Raw genomic sequence first — 12,798 nt, 5'->3', positions numbered from 1 at the left:
TACTGTTTGTATGTCAGTGGAAAGGATTGAACCTCAGGCTGATTGGTTGTTAGGACTGGCCATGACTACAGTGGAGGAGCTGTCGTGCAGGGGCTAACCCTCTAGGGCAGGATTCACTTTAGCAGGGTTGTGGTGCCTGTCCAGTCAACTCTTTTGGTGTGTAGTTTGTGGTGGCAGCTGGGTGGTGCTCCAGGTTGGTATGATGCTGGCCACTGGCCATGACAGCCCTGGGGCCTCCTTGGAGGAGCTACATGGCAAGCGAAGTTTAGCTGTTGCTTGTGCCCTGCCTGGGGCCAGATGCATGAGCCACAAAGAGATCTGTAGATGTCTTCCACTCATGCTGTGCTTGGAAGTTCCTGGAAGAACTAAGTTGTGAACCCGGCCTGGGTGCTGCTAGTGCTGGGTTTGGGCTGCTTAGCAAGAGGTACAGGGCATGCTGAGAGCATATGGTTCTGATTTGGGGTTTGTGAACCTTTGAGAGATTTTAAGAAAGTCCAAAGCATGAGCCAAGACTGGCTGTTTGTATGAAAAAGCCACTGGAAATGGGTTGGGTGTGTCAACAAGTTGGGTGGGGTCTCAGGGAATCACCAGGGCAGGGCGGACAGTGTTAGCTAGACTGATGGAGAATCAGATGTCATGGCTGCTTGTGTCTGTATGCTGGATGGGGGAGGGTTCAATAAAGAACCAATGGATTCTGCCAGCATTTCTGCTTGGTAGAAAGTTGCCCTTCCAGCCCTTGCCCTGAGGTGAGACCACTCAGTTCTTTCCCATATTTTCCTGTTACCATTCAAGCTGCTACCACAATGCTAGAGCTCAGAGTGAGTGAATCCATCAGCTAGTAAATCTGTGCACGGGCCCTTTAAGAGGAACACCTGGGACTCCAGTAGCCCTCTGTCTCACCCAGCCACAATCTTTGCCGGTTTTTATAGCCAGAAGTTGTGGGGACTTCTCTCCTCAGAACTGGAACCCTGGACTGGGGAGCCTGGTGTGGGGCTTGGATCCTTTGCTCTTCTGGGGGCAGCTCCAAACCTGAGATATCCCTCCTGATATTCACCCATCACATGCGGATGTGGCACCAGCCTGTTCCCTGTCCCTGTCACTCCTATCAGTCTCAAGGTGGCTCCTTGTTTGTTTCCTTAGTTTTAGGACTTTAGTTCAGCTAGACTTCAAGTGATTCTCAATGATGGTTATTGTTTTTTTAGTTGTAATTTTGATGTGCTCATGAGAAGAGGCAAGCACAGCATTTACCTATTCTGCATCTTGACTGGAAATCCATTTCTACATATTCAATTTTATCCTTAATCAAATTTCCTAAACTCTGCTATTTTTTCTTCTCCCCATATATAAATGGGGGGATTCAGTTATATTAACAGGGAAATCTTGTTTTAATTTCTCACTTGTATGATCCTAAACTGTCTACCTGATTGAGTAGAGCCAGATAAATGTAACAATAAAAATTCAGAGCCAAAACTTTTGAGGGAGATAGCAAGATATAATAGCAAGTACAAGATTTTTGAGTCAGAAAACTAAAAATTCAGAGCCAAAACTTTTGAGGGAGATAGCAAGATATAATAGCAAGTACAAGTTTTTTGAGTCAGAAAACTGTAGTTCATATTCCAGTTCTGTGCTACATATTCTTTGACCTTTAAGAAGATATTTGTCTTGTACTATGTCTTAATTTCCTCATTTGCAGAATGGGCAGAAAACTAATAACTGCCTCAACAATATGTCTCTAACTTCATATATAATATTGGATATAAAAGCACTATTTAAGTTGTGACTGACCACTCCTAGGTAAGCAGCCAGCATCTGTGTATGTTCAAAGATCAAAGAACTGGGACAGTTTACCTCGAATCTTTTCACCAACAAAACCTTTTAATACTCTAAAAATCTTAAGCCTGAAAAAGAAAATTTGTTAAAACATTTTGGTGAATAACTCTGAAACCAAAAATGGTATATATCACTTAGAACATGAGAGAGGTAAGCAGAGTTCACTAATGAGATGAATAGTCAATAGTAACCTTTTCTGAGAGCAGTTAAAGATGAATTTTTATATAATACTTGCTTATGAAGCATTATTTGATTCAAAAACCTAGAAAGATCAGAGAAAGATGAAATAATGGGCAAAAAACCATAGTTGAATTTCCCACCTACCTCTTGACAAGAACAAAAGAAGTATTTTTTCTATAAAGCTTAATGAGCCATCTATGCAAACTGGACATTGTACGACTTAAGGACTAATAAAATAGCAGAGCTCCTTGTGTCCCTAACAAAGAATGATTTCCACAGGAAATTAGAAGCAAGTAGGGAATGTCCTATTATACAAAACGGACAGTATTTGGAATTAATGGCCATGTATAAAATGGTAGATTAATTAAAAGTTACTTGTTTGAGCAGATTTCATCCATAGTGACCAATTAAGTAACACAAAACAGACACAACCAAAACAAAAATAAAATCCTTAAATATTATGTTTACCAGTATATTCTAAATGAAGACAAAAGCAATACTGTCTAATTACCTCAAATTGATATCTCAAAGCTTGCTTCATAGTTTGTTTCCGCGCCTATTTTGAAAAGTGTAATGTCAAGAAGGTGTGTTTTTCTTTATGAATTGACTCATTGTTTATCTTTAAATTTAAAATGCTATATTTTATTTTTTTTACATTCAATTATCTTTCCCATTTTATTTAGATAGAATTGATATATAGCATTATATTTTTAAGGTGCACAATAAAATGATTTGCTATATGTCTATATTGCAAAATGATTACCACAATAACTTTAATTGATATCTATCACCACACAGTTACATTTTTTGCTTCTGATGAGAATTTTCAAGATCTATTTTCTTAGCAACTCTCAAACATACAATGCAGTATTGCTAACTATAGTCACCATGCTGTACATTACATCTCCAGGACATATTTATCTTATGACTGTAAGTTTGTACATTTTGACCACCACCACTCATTTCAAATCCACCCCCCAACCACCCCACCTCTAGCAACCACTATCCTTGACTTTGATGAGTTTGTTTGCTTGTTTGTTTTAGATTCAACATATAAATGAGATCCTATAGTATTTGTCTTTCTCTGTCTGACTTATTTATCTTAGCATAATACCATCAAGGTCCATCCAAATTGTGGCAAATGGCATGATTATATATATATATGACATTTTCTTTATCTACTCATCTTTCAGTGGACACTTAGGTTGTTTTCATTTCTTGGCTCTTGTAAATAATGCTGCAATGAACATGGGGGTGCATGTATCTCTTCTAGATAGTGATTTTGTTCTCTTCAGATAAATACCCAGAAGGTGAATTGCTGGATCATATATAGTAGTTCAATTTTTAATTTCTTGAGGAGCCCCCATACTGTTTTCCATAGTGGCTCTACCAATTTACATTCTCACCAAAAGTGAACAAGAGTTCTCTTTTTCCCACATCCTCACTAAGACTTGTTATCTCTTGTCTTTTTTATAATAGCCATTCTGACAGGAGTGAGGTGATATCTCACTGTGGTTTTGATTTGCATTTCGCTGATGATTAGTGATGTTGAGCACTCTTTAATGTACATGTTGGCCATTTGTATATTTTCTTTGAAAAATTGTCTGTTCAGTTTCTTTGCCCATTTTTTATTGAAACTTGATTGTTTATTGAGACCATGGCTGCTCACGATCTAGTATTTAAACACACACACACACACACACACACACACACACACACACACACATATTGAATTTAATTTTTTGGTCAATATTCCAGACATAATGATCTTGAAAGTGTGTACTAGAAGTGTTAGTACCAGTGCAGTTGTTTCCCAACCTTAACAGGTAAGGAGGGAGGAAAGAAAAATAATATTTATTGAGCTATTACAATATTCCAGGAAATGCGCCAAGTCTTAGCATGCTATCTCATTTAATCCTCAGAAAACTCTGAACATAGATTTTATCCGAAATTTCTAATGATGAAGTTAAAAGATTGATTATAGTCTTGCTCAAGACCACATTCCAAAGCTTATGTATACATCTTCTATCAACTTCCCACAAAGAAATCTAAATTTGTGGTAATGTATTACATAATAATAGAAAACTGATACAATATTCTTCCTTGTGTGACTATGGTAGAGTTGATAAATGTGTCTGGTGTACTCATGGATGAAAGCATAGGAGTACAGCTTCAGCTGGCAAAGTGTGCAGTTCAAGATTTAATCAATTCTTCTTATGCTGATATGGTGGACATATGGTAGTTAACTCTTTCAGGAAACAACACGAAGAAATAAAGTGCCTGCTAATAATCTAAAATAATCAGCCTCATAGAAATAATAGATATATTGTATTAGAGTTAGAGGAAATTCCCTCTACATTGTAAAACATAAACATCTGAGCTGTACTTATCATTATGAACACAGTGGTCACTTTATGAAAACAATCATAGTCATTTCGTCTCTTCATCTTTTCTTCCCTGCTTTATTTTTAGAAAGTAGTCAATGTTCTTCCCCTATTAACAACTCAGTGACAGCATTTTACTTTCTATTACCATGGAGCAGAATCCCAGACAGTAAAAATAAAAGAAGAAAACAAGTATCTTGAAGATGCCATAGTGACTCATGATAAATATTCCATAAACTTGTAATCAAGCCTCTATTTATTTTCAGTGTTTCAAAACTGTTAGTTTAATTTGAGCAATTTAAGGTATTGACTTAACATATTATTCCATTGTATATTGGAATGCATATAAACTAAATGGTCAATGATGATAGAACAATTATAAAAGTAATCAGTATGAAAACTTTCTACATTGTTCATAATACTAAACATTGTTTATACAATGTTCACAGTTTCTCATTTTTGAGACAAATTTCTCATAGATGTAGATACTGTGGGTAATATATGAGATATGTTTGTCTGTTGTCCTTTCAACTTCCATGAATGTCACCCTAATTTCAAAAAAAACAAAAAACAGAAAAACGTAAAAGACCCCTTAACTGATTATTGAACTTTGACTGTTTACAGAGGGTAATTTGACTTAGAATGTCCTTTCTGAGCAACAGTGTTTCTAAGGAGAGTGCTGGGGTCCTAATGATATTCTCATATGCTAAATAGTACTTTTGTTGGAAAGAAAACTGAATACAGAATCATGACTCCTGGCTGGGTGGCAGCTGCTCTATTAATAGTTAACTAAAATGGTCACTGGCCATCCTCAGATAAAAATTCCAGTAGCCAATATTCACCAGAATATGACCTCAATTTTGCATATGCAAACTTCAGCAATTTAAAGTTAGTACTTGGTAAAAGTGTAATTTATTTGTTTGCAAGGACAGACTGAGAGGAAGTTGTGTCTCTTTAATAAACAGTGATGGAAAAACTAGGTAATCACATGCAAAAAAAAAAAAAAAAAAATGACGCTGGAACCCCACCTTACACCAGACTCAAAAATCAACTCAAAGTGGATTGAAGGCTTGAATGTAAGGAGAAGTTGTGGGCACCGTGCAGTGAACACCAGCCAAGCTGTGGCCATTGCCTCCCCTCCCTCTGAGTACCAGGAAGATGACACACTTCACTCTGACAATTGTCCAGCTTGGAAAACAAGATTGAACAAGGAGAAAATACTTCAAGGACAAAGAGTAGATGAGCCCTTTTCAGAAACTGGATTTAATCTGGAAGCTGCTGCTGGTATCTTTCTTACTTATGTGAAGTCAACTCTTGTTTTCTCCAGTGATCTCATGAGGACAAAGCAGACTGTGCATGGGATTTTGGAGAAGAGCAGATTTTGCAAAGTTACAACAGGAAAGTATGATTCAAGACTCCAAGAAAGAAAATATAGGGTTGCAGAAGGCAGGGAGCAGAGTGAGCTAAGGGCTGTGGCTGGGGAAGAATGCCCTGTGTTCACAGCATCTGGAGGAGAGAACTTAGATCAGGTGAAGATGGGTGGAAAATACCTTTTTGAATTACTTTGTCAACTGATCCTGAAGGAAGCAGGTAAAAAAAAAAAAAAAAAAAAAAAAAAAAAAAAAAAAAAAAAAAAAAATATATATATATATATATATATATATATATATATATATATATATATATATATATATATATATATAGTTTTCCTCAGGAACTCCAAGCAACTGTCTGGAAACTCTTTGGCAGAGCTATTCATTTTAGGAAAAAAACTGTGCTCCAAGTTTAATTCAGACATTGGCACTCCAGGATTAATAGCCAGTGTCTTAGTTGTGAGTCATGGCACTTACATGAGAAACTTGTTCAGTTATTTTTGGACTGGCCTTACCAGCAATTCTGAGCAAATCTGAATTTATATCAGTCAGTCCCAATACAGAGATTAGACTCTTTAACATAAACTTTGAGAAAGGAAGAGAAGTTAAACCAACAGTTCAGTGTTTTATGATCCCACATGATCATCTAAATGGAGTGACTGAAACTCACTAAATTTAAATCCACATCAAAATCTAACAATTTTGAGCCTCTGAAGGAGGGAGTGCCTTTGACTTTATTTATTTTTATTCTCTGAGAGTGATGATTTGGGAACAGTTAAAAAGCTAGCTATTATTGCAGGTTATAAAGCACAAATGGAATCATAGCCACATAAAACACTAATGGAAAAAAAAAACAGATTTGAAAAAGAGACTGGACACCATAAAACTACTAGAAGAAGGCATAAGAAGAAAGCTCCTTGACATAGGTTTTGGTAATGATTTTTTTGATTTGACACTAAAAGCAAAAATAAGTATGTGGGGCTACATCAAACTAAAAAGCTTTAGTACAGCAAAGAAAACTATCAAAGAAAGAAAGGAAGGAAGGAAGGAAGGAAGGAAGGAAGGAAGGAAGGAAGGAAGGAAGGAAAGAAAGAAAGAAAAGGTAACCTAAAGAATGGGAGAAATTGTTTACCAATGATATATCTAATAAGGGGTTAATATCCAAAATATATAAAGAGTAACATGCAACTCATTTGGAAAAAGATATCAGATTAAATATTGGCAGAAGAATGTAATAGACATTTTTTGAAATATAAGGCATACAAATGGCTAACACGTACATGAAAAAGGTGCTTAACACCACTAGTAATCAGAGAAATGCAAATTAAATCACAGTGAGATATTACCTCACACCTATTAGAATGGTTATTATCAAAACGACAAGCAATAAGAAGTGTTGGTGAGAACATGGAGATAAGGGAACCTTTGTACACCATTGGTGAGAATGTAAATTGCTGTAGCCATTATGGAAAACAATATAAGCATTCCTCAAGAAAATAAAAATAGAACTACCACATGGTCCATCAATTCCACTTCTGGATATATATCTAAAAGAAACAAAATCCCTATATCAAAAAGGTATCTGCAGTTCTCAAATATATACTACAGTAATCTTGAAGTTCTCATCATACAAACACATGAAAATGTAACTGTGTGGTTATGCATGTTAACTAAATTTATTATGGTAATCATTTTGCAATATACAAGGTCTGAAAATTAAGTTCACAAACATGTTGCAATGACGTTGCTAACCTTTTTCAAAAAAAAACCACAGTGATTATTTGTTATGAATTTCTACCACCTGGACAAACAGTTAACCAAGTTTACTATTTGAAAGTGCTGAAAAGTCTGAATGAAAAAGTAAGATGACCTGAAATTTTTGCCAACAATTCATTGCTCTTGGATCACAACAAGGCACCAGCTCACACGACACTGTCTGTACGGGAGTTTTTAGACAGTAAACAAATAGCTGTATTGGAACCCACTCCCTACTCACCTGACCTGGCACCCAATCACTTCTTTCTTTACTTGAAGATAAAGGAAATATTGAAAGTAAGACATGAGACGTCATCAAAATGGCAGCGCGAGGTGAGCCTCTGTAAATCTCCCCTAGAATTTATAACAAATAGAACAACTGTAACTCAAAAAAGGACTCCCTACACAGCAGACAGTCAAGACAAAGAGGCTCACTACTGAATTCACCTAAAGGTGGGCGAATCACGTGAGCAGGGGAGGAAGGAAGGGAGAAGTGCGGAGACGGAGCCGCGTGGGCACAGGACGCAGACCTAGCTCAGTGCTCCGAGCTCGCTGCATCCCGGAACTACCGCAGCTGTGGGAGATGGAAGAACTCGGACTGCTAGGGCTCCACTTATGGCTCACAAGGCTGAGGGGGCAGCATATAACACGGCTGAATCCAACACACACGGTAGAGACCTTGGAGAAAAGACTGAGGGAAGAAGGCTGAAAATGGTGGTTTAAGCCCTAACTGCTGAGCAGAGAATGGAAGCCTTAGGCACTGAGACTAGCCGCTCCCTCCCTACCATCCCAGAGCCCACCCCTCCCCCACTGGCCCGGTGCAAGAAGTGGAACAGTAGCAGTGTCAGATCAAAAGAACAGAATATTTGCTGTTCTGAGAACTGTGGACTGCAGACACAGATTGGCAGCCCAACTAGTTCCGGGAAGGGGAAGGGAGCTGTGGAAGCAGGACTGGCTGTGGTGGTGGTTGCTGGCATTCCTCTGGGCCACCTCTCACAACTCACCCTGCCCCTGGCCCCACCTATCTGGGCAGATCCCTGCAGGATTAAACAGAACTGCTGAAACACACGGGCTCTGAATCTGGTGCAGGAAGAGCTTTGGAACTTCAAAAGCTCTCCGCATACCCACACAGACACAGCGCCCTGTGACCCAAGTGAAATATTAACAGAGGAGAAGCCCATCTCCCAGGGAATCCCCCCATTGTGTGAGAAGCTGGAATAGTGCAGAGAAAACATAGCACTACAGTGTGAGAGAGAAAAAAAGGCTGCAGTAGCAGAGAAAATAAAACATTCTAGCAATAAGTACTAGAAAACAAAAGAAAGACCTCTTCCTATCAACCTGTTGAAGAAGCCACTCCTGTAGATGTCTAGGAAGAGAAATAATAAATTATTAAATGCCAGGAATAACCAAGGAAACAAGACAGCTCAGAAAGAAAGTGACAAGTCTCCAGAAAATGCACTTAAAGATATGGAAATATGTGACTTAAATGACAGAGAATTCAAGATTGTAGTTCTGAAAAAACTCCACAAGATGCAAGAAAACACAGAAAGGCAATTGAATGAACTTAGAAACACAATCAAAGAACAACATGAGCATTTTACAAAAGAGAATGAAATTTTAAAAAAGAACCAAATAGAATTTCTGGAGATTAAGAACTCAATAGAAAAAATTAAGAATGAAATAGCCAGCTTAGGTAGTAGATTTGACCAGATGGAAGAAAGAATCAGTGACATCGAAGATAGAAACCTGGAAATGACAGGGATGGAAGAAGAAAGAGACATGAGACTTAAAAGAAATTAAAGAACTCTACAAGAACTTTCTGACTCCATCAGAAAGAGCAATATAAGAATAATGGGCACACAAGAAGGAGAAGAATATTCAAACAAATTGTTGTTGAGAACTTCCCAAACTTGTGGACAGAACTGGACCCTCAAATCCAAGAAGCAAATAGAACACCTAATTACCTCAATCCCAACAGGCCTTCTCCAAGACACATTGTATTGAAGCTGTCTAAAGTCAACAACAAAGATAGAATCCTCAAGTCAGCTAGGGTAAAGAAGATGGTACCCCACAAAGGAAAGCCCTTTAGATTATCATCAGATTTTTCAGCAGAAACTCTACAAGCCATGAGGGAGTGGAACCAAATATTCAAACTATTGAAAAAGAGAAATTATGAGCCAAGAATAATATATCAAGCAAAGATGTCCTTTAGATATGAAGGAGGAATCAAGACCTTTCCAGACATACAGAAGCTGAGGGAATTTTCTAATATGTGACCTGCACTACCAGAAATACTAAAGGAGGCTATTTGACCACCATCAATAGGGACAATTTGTGGCAACAAAAACATAAAAAGGGGGAGAGTAAAGGCCTGAACTGGAATATGGGACTGGAGAAAGTAAGTGTGCTGAAGAAAATGGAATACTCTAAATATCAAACTTTCTTTTACATAATCTTAAGGGTAGCCACTCAAAAAACAAAATTCAGAACTGAAATATATACTGTAATAAAAGAAGAAACAGAGGGAAACATCATAGAATACCACCACACAGAAATAATAGACAACAACATAAAGGCAAAGAAACCATGGAGACACAGCCTTACCAGAAAGCTAAAGATAGAATGACAGGAAATCCTCACATATCAATAATCACCCTAAATGTAAATGGACTGAACTCACCAATAAAAAGGCACAGAGTAGCAGACTGGATCAAAAAACTAAACCCAACCATATGCTGTCTCCAAGAGACACATCTCAGCTACAAGAACAAACATAGACTCAAAGTGAAAGGGTGGAAATTGACACTCCAAGCAAATGGTACCCAGAGAAAATCAGGTGTAGCCATAATGATACCAGATGAAACACACTTCAGCATAAAAAAAGTAACAAGAGACAAAAATGGACATTTCATAATGATAAAGAGGACTATACAACAAGAAGACATAACAGTCATCAATATTTATGCTCCCAATCAGGGAGCACCAAAATGTACAAAACAGTTACTAACAGAACAAAGGGAGAAATTGACCAAAACACAATTATACTAGGAGACTTAAATACATCATTGACAGCTATGGATAGATTATCCAAACATATAATAAATAACGAAATCTCAGCCCTAAATGACACATTGGATGAAATGGACGTAATTGACATATATAGAGCACTTAATCCTAAAACATCAGACTATACATTTTTTTCTAGTGTACGTGGAACATTCTCAAGGATAGACCATATATTGGGACCTAAAATCAGCCTAAGTAAATTTAAGAAGATTGAAATCATACCAAGCATATTCCTTTGATCACAAGGTTTTGCAATTGGATGTCAACTGCAAAAAGAAAACAGAAAAAAACATAAATACATGGAGATTAAACAACATACTTTTAAAGAACGACCAGGTCAAAGAAGAAATTAGAGGAGAGATCAAAAGATACACAGAAACAAATGAGAATGAAAATACAACCTAACAAAATTTTTGGGATGCAGCGATAGCAGTTTTAAGAGGGAGATTTATATCACTACAGTCCTATCTCAAGAAACAAGAAAAATCTCACATAAATAACCTCACGTTACACCTTAAAGAACTAGAAAAAGAAGAATAAATGAAACCCAAAGTCAGCAGAAGAAAGGAAATAATAAAAATCAGAGCAGAATTAAATGACATAGAGAACAAAAAGACAATAGAAAAAATTAATGTGACAAAGAGCTGCTTCTTTCGAAGTGTTTGGATGCTAATGGTAAACACTTTGAGTACCTCTTGTATTTGCAGAAGTGAAACGTGACTTGTATTCGTCTTTTTTTATTGGTATATACCGTGTTTCCCCCAAAATAAGACCTAACCGGAAAATAAGCCCTAGCATGCTTTTCAGGATGACATCCCTTGAACATAAGCCCTAATGCATGTTTTGGGGCAAAACTTTATATAAGACTCGGTCTTATTTTCGGGGAAACATGGTATTGAGTATTACAATTAATACAGCTTTTTCCTTTCTTAAAATGTGTATACACTTTTTTGGTACCCTATGTATTTTAGGTAGTTGTATTTTCATTTCAATTTGTCTCAAGGTATCTTTCGATTTCTCCCTTGATCTCATTCTTAACCCATTCATTGTTTAGTAGAATGTTTTTTAGCCTCCAGGTGTTTGTGTATTTTTCAGTTTTTTTTCTTTTTCCTTGTAATTGATTTCTCGTTTCGTATCATTGTGGTCAGAGAAGATGCTTGGTATGATTTCTATCTTTTTAAGTTTATTGAAACTTTTTTTGTGGACTACCATGTGATCTATCTTGGAAAATGTTTTATGTGCACTTGAAAAGAATGTGTATTCTGCTGCTTTGGGGTGAAATGCTTTAAAAACATTAATTAAATCCATTTGATTTAATGTGTCTTTTAAGGCTACTGTTTCCTTGTTGATTTTCTGTATGGAAAGTCTATCCCTTATTTCAGTGGGGTAGTAAAGTCCCCTACTATAACCGTATTATTATTGATCTCTCCCTTTAGGTTGGTTAATATTTGCTTTGTGTATTTAGTTGCTCCTGTATTGATGCATAAATGTTTATAAGGATTATATCTTCTTGTTGGATTGATACCTTTATCATTATAAAATGACCTTGTTTGTCTTTTATTATAGCCTTTGTTTGAACATCTATTTTGTTTGATATAAGTATTGCTACCCAAGATTTATTTAATTAATTTATTCATTCATTTACCTTTCTCTCTCTCTCTCTCTCTCTCTCTCTCTCTCTCTCTCTCTCTCTCTCTCTCTCTCTCTCTCTCTCTCTCTCTTTCTTCTGTTTCCATTTGCATGAAATGTCTTTTTCCATCCCTTTACTTTCATTCAGTCCATGTGTGTCTTTCAGTCTGAAGTGGGTCTTTTGTAAACAGCGTATATAAGGTTCTTGTTTTCTTATCCATTCAGCTGCCTTATGTCTTTTGATTGGAACATTTAATACATTTACTTTTAAAGTGGTTATTGATAGGTACCTACTTATTGCCATTTTATTATTGATATTTATAGTCTTTTCCTCCTTCTTCTTCTTAAAAATGTCCCTTTAACTTTTTTTTAAATTAAAGTTTATTGGGGTGACAAGTGTTAATAAAGTTACATATATTTCAGGTGAACTCCTTTAGCTTTTTCTTGTCTGGGAGGCTCTTTATCTCTCCTTCAATTTCAAATGATAGCCTTACTGGGTAGTCTTAGTGGTAGTTCCTTGCATTTCATCACTTTGAATATTTTGTGCCAGTCCCTTCTGGCCTGCAAAGTTTCTGTTGAGA

General features: G+C 36.8%; 1 pseudogene; it reads left to right on the top strand.

The window, feature by feature from the left end:
* Positions 1–5,552: 5,552 nt before the first annotated feature.
* LOC109460296 (fructose-2,6-bisphosphatase TIGAR pseudogene) lies at positions 5,553–6,440 on the top strand (annotated as a pseudogene).
* The last annotated feature ends 6,358 nt before the right edge of the window (positions 6,441–12,798 follow it).

Source organism: Rhinolophus sinicus, chromosome 18, assembly GCF_057876585.1.
Source record: "Rhinolophus sinicus isolate RSI-liver-muscle chromosome 18, RSI-T2T, whole genome shotgun sequence".
Classification (NCBI taxonomy): Eukaryota; Metazoa; Chordata; class Mammalia; order Chiroptera; family Rhinolophidae; genus Rhinolophus; species Rhinolophus sinicus.
The sequence above is the reverse complement of the archived record's forward strand: the minus strand, read 5'-3'. Positions and strand labels throughout refer to the sequence as shown.